The 12274-nt window shown below is 38.5% G+C and overlaps 1 pseudogene; it reads left to right on the plus strand.

Moving 5' to 3' along the window:
- The first annotated feature begins 528 nt into the window (after positions 1-528).
- LOC111749077 (olfactory receptor 7G3-like) lies at positions 529-3027 on the plus strand (annotated as a pseudogene).
- The last annotated feature ends 9247 nt before the right edge of the window (positions 3028-12274 follow it).

Genomic DNA, 12274 nt, shown 5'->3' on the forward strand with positions numbered 1-12274 from the left:
CCTAACCATTTGTGCCAACCAAGGACTCCTGCTAATACTATTATTAGTTAGAACAATTAGGCAAGTGTTTTGTGATGAGGATCCAAAGAATGCAATGTTGAAATGAAAGTGCAGAACTAAAAGGACAAATTGTGAAGACCCATCGAAAAAGGGCTGAGTCATGGACTTGAACTCCTGATCCACTTTGTAGTGCGTTGATGAGCCAGGTCATTACCTCCTCAGGGACTGCACCAGTTCTGCTCCAACCCTGTGTTCTAGAATATTGGTCCTCAGTGTGTGGTTCCCAGGTGAGCAGCAGCAGCATTTGGAAATTTGTTATAGAGGCACACTTTGGAGGCCTAATGCCCTATCTTCTCGATCTGATACTCTGAAATTGATGCTCAGCAATCGGCATTTTAGCAACTCACCACCTCGCTCTGATGCAAGGAAGTTCAAGAACCACTCCTGTAAAATACACATTTAATATCATATGATTTGATTTTCCTGCTAATTTTCAGAGTTCAGAAAACTCTTAAGAAAAAAATATGTACCGCTGATATTATATTCATGTTAGTTGGCAAATGTGTAAAAAGAGTAGGTACTTAAACGTAACTGGAAAAGATGTGGTAGAGCAGGTGAAAGGAGGACAGAGAGAAATGAGAGTGTAGGAGGAAAGAGAACAGAGAAGGAGAGAGAAAAGGATAGAGGAGAAAGAAGAGGAGGAGGAGAGAGAAACAAAGAGAGAACCACAGTAATGATTTATAATATTAATTTCATGTGACATTATAGATTAGAGTGTTTCTATAAAATAAGGGACCTTTGTACATCTGTTGTATATCTCGTCTCTATTCTTTCTACCAGAATCATCAACAAACATGGAATCAGAAAACCAAACAGGCTTAGCAGAATTCCTCCTCCTGGGCTTTTCAGAGAATCCAGAACTTCAGCCCCTTCTTTTTGGAATGTTCCTGACCTTATACCTGATCACTGTGGCTGGGAACCTACTCATCATCCTGGCCATCAGCTCAGACTCCCACCTTCACACCCCCATGTACTTCTTTCTCTCCAATCTGTCCTTCACTGACATCTGTTTCAGCACCACCATGATTCCCAAGATGCTGGTGAACATTCAGACACAGAGCAAATCCATCAGTTACACAGGCTGCCTCACCCAGATCTGCTTTGTCCTGGTTTTTGCTTGTTTGGATAATTGTCTCCTTGCAGTAATGGCCTATGACCGTTATGTGGCCATTTGTCACCCTCTGAGGTATACAACCATCATAAACCCCCACCTCTGTGGCCTGCTGATTCTATTCTCCTTGGTCATTAGCATCATGAATGCCTTGCTCCACAGTCTGATGGTGCTGCATCTATCTTTCTGCATAGACCTGGAAATCCCCCAGTTTTTCTGTGAACTTCCTCAGGTCCTCAAGCTCGCCTGTTCTGATACCCTCTTTAATAACATCCTGCTATATTTTATGACTAGTATCTTGGGTGGTGCACTCTTCCTTGGGATTATTTTCTCCTACATACAAATTGTCTCTTCCCTCCTGAAAATGGATCAACAGGTGGAATGTACAAAGCTTTTTCTCCCTGTGGATCTCACCTCTCAGTTGTTTCCTTGTTCTACGGGACAGGTTTTGGGGTGTATCTTAGCTCTGCAGCTACTCTACCCTCTAGGAAGAGTGCAGTTGCATCAGTGATGTACACCGCGGTCACACCCATGCTGAACCCCTTCATCTACAGTCTAAGGAACAAGGACATAATGGGCGCTTTGAGGAAACTCATCTCTAGAATATCTTCTTTTCATTAATGTTTCACCTGCTTTGGGCTTAAGCTGTTGGAATATGCTTGAGTGAAATAAATAATACTGATTCAGAAAACCTAAGTTCTTTGAATAGAAGGACTCCAGAGATTATAATTGTTAAGGGTGAAAATTTGGAGTCAGAACACCTGGGTTTGGATTCTATCTCTTCTCTGTAATAGCTGTGTGGACTTTGAATATTTATTTCAGCTTTCTAAGTTTAGTTTAAAGGTTCTTTGGTGGCACAAATGGTTTGCACTCGACTGCTAAAGGCTGGTGGTTCAAATCTACTCAGAGATACCATAGAAGAAAAGTTCTGGCAATCTGCTTCTTTAAAGTTAAAGCTAAGAAAACCTTATGGAGTGGCTCTACACTGCAACACACGGGGTTGCCATGAGTTAGAATCAACTCGAGGGCAGCTAACAGCAACCATAAGCTCAGTTTACTCATCTATAAATTTGGCATAATTCTATTCATTCACTTTTTTCCATTTAGATTTGAGATACTTCAAGTCTAAGAGTGAGGATACTTTCAGGTATACTGAGGGAAAAGTCTAAACTCACATAGCACCAAATATAAAAACAAAGATTTCAGAGGTAGGGTAGGTCCAGAGCCTACAGAACCACAGGGCTGCATTTCACAGCTCCATATGTTGGTTTTTTCCTAAAGCTGTTCCTGTGATGTCCATCAGTGGCTGCAGCAGCACAGTGGTCATTTAAGATACAATAATCAGAGATGGAAAACTGACTGCTTCTTATTCAGTCTCAGTATTTGAGAAATAACCTTTTCAAGGAGTCATCCAGAACACGCTCTATGTTATCATCCTGAGTTGCGGCATATGCCCCTTCTAAAACTAATCACAGGTAAGAGGAATTTCATTACCTTGAAAGGATTAGATGAATGTTCTGATTAGAAAAGTCTGAGGTGGGATCAAGTGCTACAACAATTACAAGTGTTTAGTACAATGCCTGCCACCTAAAAAGTTTCTCAGTGAATACACTAGATGAATGTGAGCCAGCAGAATTTATCTCCAAGGGTAGCACTCTCTCCTTTTCCAATTCCTTCTGCTGTCACACATTTGGGCACTTGGGCACTTGCCTTAGTCATTATCCTAGCTTATTAATTTAAATATTTATCAGCAGTTAATATTTATGTTGTTGACAAAGCCACATTTGGAAATACTTCATTGAATGTTTATTTGTCCTGCTGTCTTCTTTTTGTTACATCGAAAAAACAACTTTGGATTTTCATTCTCCAGTGACTTAATTTTAAATGGTTGGATTGATCTTTTCTTCCCTTTCAGACTGTGTGTATTATACCTCACTGAAGAACTGATCAACTCCTCCAATCTAATAAAGATATTCTCGTATATGGTTCATAAACATCTAATTATTTTTTCTTTTGTGTTTAAAAGAAGTTGGAATGATTTTTGAATATGGTGTGATGGAGAATCCAATTTCATTTTATTTCTATATGGATAAGCAATGATTTCAGCACAATTCTCTGAATAATACCATCCATGAAGCCATGGTGGTGCAGTGGTTAAGAGCTCAGTTGCTAACCCAAAAGTTGGCAGTTCAAATCCACCAGCTGCTTCTTGAAAACGCTATGGGGTGGTTCTATTCTGTTGTGTAGTGTTGCTATGAGTCAAAATCGATGATGGCAATGGGTTCGGTTTTTTTTTTTATTCCCTGAAATGCTACATTTTATAAATAAAGTGTCTGATTCCTCCTCTGTACTTAATAATTCTTCATATAAATGAAGATACTCTTAGTTCTATTTTCCTGTCCTATACTAGAACCATACCATTTTAGATATTATAGCTCCATGGTATATCCTGACAGTCAGTAAGGGAAATACTTTCCATTGCTTTCATTTGCCACCAGGGTAAATATTGTTTCTCCATTATCCTTGCATATAATTTTTAAACACTGGAATTTTTCTTTCTTCTGCTAACCTGGTCTGGTTTGGGCACTAAGTTTGTGCTGGCCTTATAAGATAAAGAATATCTCTTCACTTATATTTTCTGAAATCCTTCCTTTAATCTTGAACTTAGCTCCATTGAGTGCTTGGAAGAACTTGCCTGTAAAACTGTGTATCTCAGGGTGTGTTTCATGACAAATTATGTTATTGAGGATTTTAATTTATTGAAAGTATCCATGGTTACTTGCTTTCTATTTCTTCTTGAGAGAAGTGTGGCCTCTCGGATTTAACCAAGACCAACACTTCCCCTTGTGCATAGAACTCAATCTTTCCTGCCTATGTTAGGACATAACTCTGGTAATTCTCCCATCTCTCTCTTGCATCATCAGGTTCTCCCTTTGATTTGTTCATGTTCAATAGCATCCAATATATTTGAGTTCTTCAAATCTTAAAAAACAAACAAACGAAAAACCTCTAGGGACCCCCTCATCTTGCTCTAGCAGTATCTTCATTTATCTGCTTCCTTTACCATAAAACTCTTCAAAAGACATGTCTCCACTTGCTTTTTTCAATTTTTCTCCTTCCATTTACTCCTGAGGTCAATGCAATCAGGCCTTTTCCCCAACAATTCATGAAGGGTGCTCTTGAAGAGCCACCAGCATTATCTACCTTGTTAAGTCCAGTCCAGTCCAGGTCAGTTAATTTTCTGTCTTTCTCTTACTTGACTTGTCAACCACATTGACTTAGTTTATTACCTACAGAAACACTTTCTTCACTTGGATTTCAACACCACACATTATTTTGGTTTCACTCCTACCTCACTAGCTACTATTTCTCAGTCTCCTTTAATGTGTTTTTTAATCTGCAAACACTGGAGGGTCTCCCATTTCAGTCCTCAGACCTCTTCTTCTGCAGCTAACTTCACTCCTTTGTGAAAGCATCCAGACTCATTGATTTAAAAGTCATCTGAACACAAATAAGCCCCAAATTAGTATTTAGAGAGGAATTCTCCTTTGAATCCCAGGCTTGTATATCCAAATTTCCACTTGCTTTTCCTCAGTATACCTTGCCCCCAGCCTTCTTGTTGTTATTATTGATGTTAGGTGCCGTATTTTTGGTTCTGACTCATAGTAACACTTTGTACAACAAAACAAAACACTGCCCGGTCCTGTACCATCCTCACAATCATTGTTATGTTTGAGCCCATTTTTACGGCCATGCTGTCAATCCATCTTGTTGAAGGTCTTCTTTTTCACTGACCCTCTACTCTACCAAGCAGGATGTCTTTCTCTGGGAACTGACCCTCCTGATAGCATGTTCAAAGTATGTGAGATGAAGTCTTGCCATCCTGGCTTCTAAGGAGCATCCTCTCTGTACTTCTTCCAAGACAGTTTTTTTGGCAGTTGTTCTGTCAGTCTACGGTATACTCAATATTCTTTGCCAACAGCAAAACTCAAAGCTTTCAGATCTTCTTAGGTCTTCCTCATTCGATGTCCATTTTTCACATGATATAAGGCAATTGAAAGCACCATGGCTTGGATCCCATGCACCTTAGTCCTAAAAATGGCATCTTGCTTTTTTTTTTTTTAAACAATTTAAAGATCTGTTTTGTAGAAAATGTGCTAATGCAATAACTCGTTTGATTTCTTGATTTTTGCTTCCATGGGCATTGATTGTGGATCCAAATAAAATGAAATCTTTGACAACTTCAATCCTATCTCCATTTATGACAATATTACTTATTGATCAGTTGTGAGGATTTTTGTTTTCTTTATGTTGAGGCGTAATCCATACTGAAGGCCTTCATCTATCCGTTTCATCAGTAAGTTCTTCAAATCCTCTTAGCTTTCAGCAAACAACGTTGTACCACCTGCATATTACAGGTTGTTAATGAGTCTTCCTCCAAACCTGATGCTGCATTCTTCTTCATATAATCTGGCTTTGGTAATTATTTGCTCATCATACAGCCTTACCTATCTCAAAAAAACAAAAACAAACAAACAAAAAAAACAAAACCGAAGCAGAATCATTTACTGTCAAGTTGATTCCAACTCAGGGCAATCCTACATGTGAAGCAGAACTGTCTTCCATAGAGTTTTCAATACCAGTGACCTTTTGGAAGTACATCACCAGGCCATGCATCTAAGATTCCTCTGGGTGGATTTCAACCACCCAGCTTTTTGTTAGTAGCTGAGCATGTAACCTTTTGCACCACACAGTGACCTTACCTATCACAGTGAATGACAACTGTATTCTTTCAGGTGTTAGGTAGATTTCTCTCATTGAGCACCATCTTTGATTCTTCTATTCCTCTTATACCCTGTGTCCAACCTTTCAGAAAACTCAGTAATCTATACCGATAAAACGTATCCAGAATTCAGGCAAATCTCACCACCTTCACTGTTATCACCATGACCCAAGCCACTATCATTTTAGGATTTTTACAAAAGTACTTTCCATGGCCTCCCTGCATCTGCCATTGCCATCATCAGGAGGTTGTTTATATAATATACTCACACTACCTCTTTGATTTCATGTTTCTGTTTTCCCGAGCATTCATTCTGTTATAGTCCTGCTGGTCTCCACATGTTGATCATTGATTTTGTTGGCTCCTTGTTTTTGTTTTACAATGATTTTCATTCCTGGCTGTTTAAATCATAATTTGCAGAATGATGATAAGGGTTTTGTAGTTGTTTTTTCTGTCTGTCTCTTTCCAAATGTGTGTGCACTCTCTCTTCTCTAGGATACTCCCACTACACCTTGTTGTATTTTATCTATTATTTCATGTGTTTTAAGTGATAGTGTTAGGATGGCAAAGGGTGATTTTAAAATGCGATTTTTTTTCTCAAAAAGGCATGTCGAGAATACCATAGATTAACAAAGTTCATATGGAAACAGTTAACGTGTGGTAAAATAAATTGATAAATACATGAAAATATTGAATTCATTTAAAGATGAAAGGTTTACAGACTTTCTGGCCTGACAGTGATTGGAGAAACTTGGAGAGTATGGCTCCCAGGCACCTTTTAGCTCAGTAATGAAGTCACTCCTGAGTTTCACCCTTCAGCCAAAGATTAGACAGGCCTATAAAACAGAATGAGACTAAAGGGGCACGACAGCCCATGAGCAAGGACTAGAAAAAAAAAAGTGTGCCACTAAATGCAGGTAGCTCACACCAAAGTGACTGACATGTTGATGGCGAATAGTAGTAAAGGCTCAACCTAAGGAGGTATGTCAGGATAGCACTGGGACATTATTTATAGAGTGCAAAATCGTACAATATTAAAAAAAAAGATAATTTGAGATTTAAAAAAAAGACAAAATGTTTTTAAGTGAATATTAACTTGGAACACCATCTTCACCTATAAAATAATAGTTGTCATTTACCTAAATTTACTGAGTACAGATAAACCTGCAAACTGGTCCTAGCCAGTGACACTGTGATTTCTCACAACTCTATTAAAAAGGAAGAACCACACTTTCAATTCATAGCCCCTGAGTGAAAACAGAGATACACATTCAAACAATTTTGACAAAATTGTAAAAGGTGGTTACGAAAATCAAAAGAGGAAGTAACAGTTCTGTCTATACTGTTTGCAGCCAGAATTGACCACAAAGAATAGATTAGAATCTGCTTTATGAAACATGCAGAATGAAGATTAAGGTTCAGGAAACATTCAATGACACTAGATAAATTCCTAGGTATTTACATTTTTACATATTTTAGCTATTATAAATATAATATTTTCACCTATATAAACTATATTTTTACACCTTAAATTGGAATCAGACTTCCTAATATCATTGACGAGATAGACATGCTTTCAGTTGCATGGAAAAAGGGAAGATTGATGTGCAAGCTGTGTGAATTGGAGATGAGCAGGAACAGGTGAAGAAAAGTAAATGGCAGTCACCTGGCCTCTAAGGGTCAGGAAATCAGCCTTTCTGAATTCCCATTTATTATTGTCTTGGTCAGGGAGCCCTGGTCGTAAAGCGATTAAACACTCAGCTGCTAACCAAAAAGCTGGAGGTTCAAACCCATCATCCACTCTGCAGGAGAAAGACGTGGCAGTCTGCTTCCGTAAAGTTTCACAGCATTGGAAATCTTATAGGGCAGTTCTACTCTATACTAAAGGGTCACTAGGAGTCAGAATTGACTCGATGGCAGTGGATTTGGTTGGCTTGGATTGTCTTGGTCTATCAGAATTTGCACTGCCCTGGGATCATAATGACAACAAAAGTGATTAACGGAGCTTTGGATATTGAGCTGCCAGAGATACAGAGGTTGCAAATAGTCTTCCAGTGACAACTTCACTCAAAAGTCCTTCTCTAGTCAAGGAGCAGTGCACCTGAAACTCCGCCCACAGATGGTCTTCATGCCCAGGAGCCTGGTGCCTTCCTTGGTCCCTCTGCCTTCCCTGAGTGTGGATCTTCTGGCTACAGCACCCAACATCCAGGGCAGATGTCAAGCATCATTCCTGGTGATGCCAGCCAGGTAACCTAAATCCCTTAGTTAATGTTTGGAAATTAGGACAGATGTTTCCTTATAGCTTCATCCAGGGGAAACTGTGAAGTGAGTAGATGCATGAAATGATTAGAGCCAACTCACCCATGGACTCCTGCCTGTCTCCCATCTTTCTGACATATTTCCTTATATCTTTGCAGCAATATCAAGCAGCATTTATTCAGCTAATCTCTTACTCTCTCTCTACAATGGCAAGGATCATTTTTTTCTGGAGCAGAAATTTGCCCTTCTCAAATGTGACTGCTAGAAAATTCCTTGTCGTTTACTTGTATTCTTGTGCTGCCGGTGGGAGGAGAGTTGGTGAGCTTCACTTTATCTTCCTATAACTGGTTATTGATATACCATCTTTGGGAAAGTTTTGGTATTATACTTTGAGGCTCCAGGGAAGCAATTGGAGACACAGCCTTAGGTACCTCACTAGTTTGTCTGTTTCTCTTTATAAGATTACAAAATATTTAAAACTAGAACAATATAGACAGTGTAAGAAAAAAAAAGACCACCTCTTACACATTTCCAGAATTGACAATTGTTGACGTTCTGCTGTGGCAACTTCAAGTATTCTTTTTAAAGTGGCAAAATAATATGTATACAGGAAGCATACCTTTCGTAATCCTTTCTGTTGTTCTCTTTCCGTTCCAGAAGCAGCATTCCTAGTTTTATATTCTAAATGTACATATCTGTCTATCTGTTTATATGTATGTACATGTTTTTGTTAGGTGCCATTGAGTCAGTTTCAACTCATAGCAATGCTATGTATGACAGAATGAAACACTGCCCAGTCCTGCACCATCTTCACAATCATTGTTATGCTTGAGCCCATTGTTGGAGCCACTGTGTCAATCCATCTTATTGAGGGTCTTTCTCTCTTTTGCTGACCCTCTACTCTACAAAGCCTGATGTCCTTCTCCAAGCCTGTTCTCCCCTGATAACATGGATGTGAACCAAGTCTCGCCATCCTTGCTTCTGAGGAGCACCCCAGTGGATAGGCAGCTAGGAGGCAATAACTATAATAACTATCAGTTAGGAAATGAAGAAACAAATTGTGGTGTAATAACATAGTGAAATACCTACTCTATTGTACTTTAAAAAATTAAGCAGAATTAAATGTATCAGCATTAATTTAAAACAAAACATTAAGAGAACCAATTGTAAAAGGACATATTCAGTATGATTCCGTTTATAGGAAGCTTTTAAAAATGGAAAAAATACTATTTTGTGGCGAATAGTATTAAATATAGTAAAAAGTGCAGAGGAACAATGCCAAGCAAGTTAATGTAGTGCTTAGCGCTGAGGAAGGAAAAGAATCAATATTGTGTAAAATACATGATGTGGGGAATCTCAAATATACATACATTATTTTCTTGCAATAAGAATATCTAAAGCAAGGGTGGTGAAGTGTGTGAATTGATAGTGTTGACTGGTGGGTACCCAACCCTTCATTGTTATTCCCTGTACTTTTCATTTTTCTTGAAGTATCCATAATACAAAAATACCTTCTTAGGTTTAAAAAAAAAATCAAAGTTTTTTCATGTTGTAAGTAGAATTCTTCTCCATTTTTTTTTCTCCGCTAGGTTGTCATTATTTGTGTTGATGCATCTAGACCTAATGTATTTGTTTTCATTGTTAAATATTTCTGCAGCTGTCCATGCCAAATGAATATTGATATCGTTGATGTTCATTCAGGGTGTTTCCTTCTTCTGCTTCTCTACATCAGCAAGATTCCCAGTAGGCATTTTCACAAATAAATTCTTCCCTGAAGTTTGCAGTTATTATGCCAGGAATGTTCTCTCTTTTTGTCTTCCCTCAACTGCCCTGTTCATCACTTCTGTCCTAGGAGTAACAGATGCCAGGTGCTAATATTCATCACACACACAATCATAATAGGACATACCTTTGTGAGGGCCCCATATGCTGAGCACTGTACCAATTGCCTTGTGCCTGCTCATTTCTCATCATTGCAACATCTCCATAAGTTTTTGTTTTTTAATTTTTTATCGTGGTACAAATATACACAACAAAACATACAGGAATTCAGCAATTTCAGTGACACTGAAATTCAGTTCAGTGACACCGTTTACATCCTTCGAGTTGTGCAACCATTCTAGGTATCTTTTTCCAAATTATCTCACCAGCAGGAACATATATCCAATGCCTTCTAATCAAAAACTCTCTTGTCCCAGTCCTTCCATCCCTGGGAACCATTAATAAGCTTTGGTTTATCTATATTTGCTTACTTTATATAAATGACTTTATACAGTGTCTGTCCCTTTGTGACTGACTTATTTCCCCAGCATAATCTTTTCTAGGTTTATCCAAAAGGAACCATGTTGGCACAGTGATTAAGCAAATGTCTGCCAACTCAAAAATCGATAGTTTGAATCCAACACCCACTCTATGGGAGAAAGATGTGTCAATCTGCTTCTATAAAGATTATAGCCTCGGAAACTCTATGGGGCAATCCTACTTCTTCTCGTAGGGTTGTTATGAGTTGGAATTAGGCTGGACACCAACAAAGTATTCAATCGTGTATATATCATACTTTGTTTATCCATTCATCAGTTGACCATTTCAGTTATTTCCACCTTTGGCTATTGTGAAAAGTCCTGCAAGGAGCATCAGTGTACAGGTATCTGTTTGCATTTCTAACTTCACTTCTTCTGGGGATGTATTTGGATTGACTTGATAGCAATTGGTCTAGTATTGGGTTTGCTGGGTCATGTAGTTGTCCCATGTTCAACCTTTTGAAGGATGGCCAACCTATTTTCCACAGCAACTATAACATTTTGCATTTCCACAGGAATAGATGAGGTTTCCAATTTCTCCACATCCTCTGCAATGTTTATTGTTTTCTTTTTTTTAACATTGTCATTATAATAGGGGCGAAGGGATATCTCATTGTGATTTTGATTTGCATCTCCCTAATGGATGACTTTGAGCATCCTTTCATGTGGTTGTTTGCCATTTGAATGTCCTCTTTGATGAAATAGGCTTTAAAGAGAATGATATGTCACCTATCATGTCCAGGGAAGAATTTTTTTAACACTTCCTACAATTGGGAGAACAGAGAATCTCATCTACTTAGTTGCCTAGCTTTTCTTGGATTCAGTCACTAATACAGAGGACTTATGTTTCCATGAGGAAGTCTTTTGAGGTTCAGGTTTATAGATAACATTTTCTAATCTTCACCCCAGATCCAAAGTGTGGACCTGGTTGGATGCCATCCCATCTGTTACATACTAACTTCGTAGGCAGAGGTGGAAATACCCTGAAGACTTTATTTGAAGGAGATACTAAAATTTTTTAAGGGGAATTATGAAATCTGAGTAACTAGGGGTATTAATTGTGTAATATTTGGAGACATTAACAGAGAGACAGCAAGAGAATAATCTCGGCAGTTAGGTAATCTGAGCTCAGACACAATCACTGCTACTCGCTGACTTTGCGCATTGTGTCTATGACATAACACCACCTTTCCCAAGTGTACCCCCAGGTTGATGGGGGTGACAGTATGAACTAATTCATCATTGACAAGCTCTTCAGGGGATTCTGAAGGATTCCAAAGTTTGACAACCATTGCTCTGCAAATGGATTTCATTGTTTTAATCCATTTGACAGCATGGAATAATTCTAAAGGGAAAAGGCCATGCCTTATTCTTTATTTCATCTTCATAACTTGGTACAATGTGTTGAAGTAGAGTGGGTGCTCAAATAAAATTTGAACCTTCAGAAGGATTAGAGGGAGATGAAGAAAGAGGAGTAAGTGGAAAGAAAGATTTGAATATCTCCTTAGGTTCATAATGTAGACAAGAACATTTCTTTCTGAAGTAGTGGTTTTGAAACTTCAGCATACATCAGAATCACGTGGAAGTCTTGTTAAAACATAAACTGCTAGTCTTCATCCCAGAGTTTATCATCAGTAAGTCTGGAGTGGGCCCAAGAACTTACATTTTTACAGGATTTCAGGTAATGATCTTGCTGGGTGTCGAGGAACCACATTTTTGATTATCTGTCACCACATCTTCTCCATCAGATTCACCAACAAT

The sequence above is a fragment of the Loxodonta africana genome, chromosome 3 (assembly GCF_030014295.1).
Source record: "Loxodonta africana isolate mLoxAfr1 chromosome 3, mLoxAfr1.hap2, whole genome shotgun sequence".
In the NCBI taxonomy this organism is placed as follows: Eukaryota; Metazoa; Chordata; class Mammalia; order Proboscidea; family Elephantidae; genus Loxodonta; species Loxodonta africana.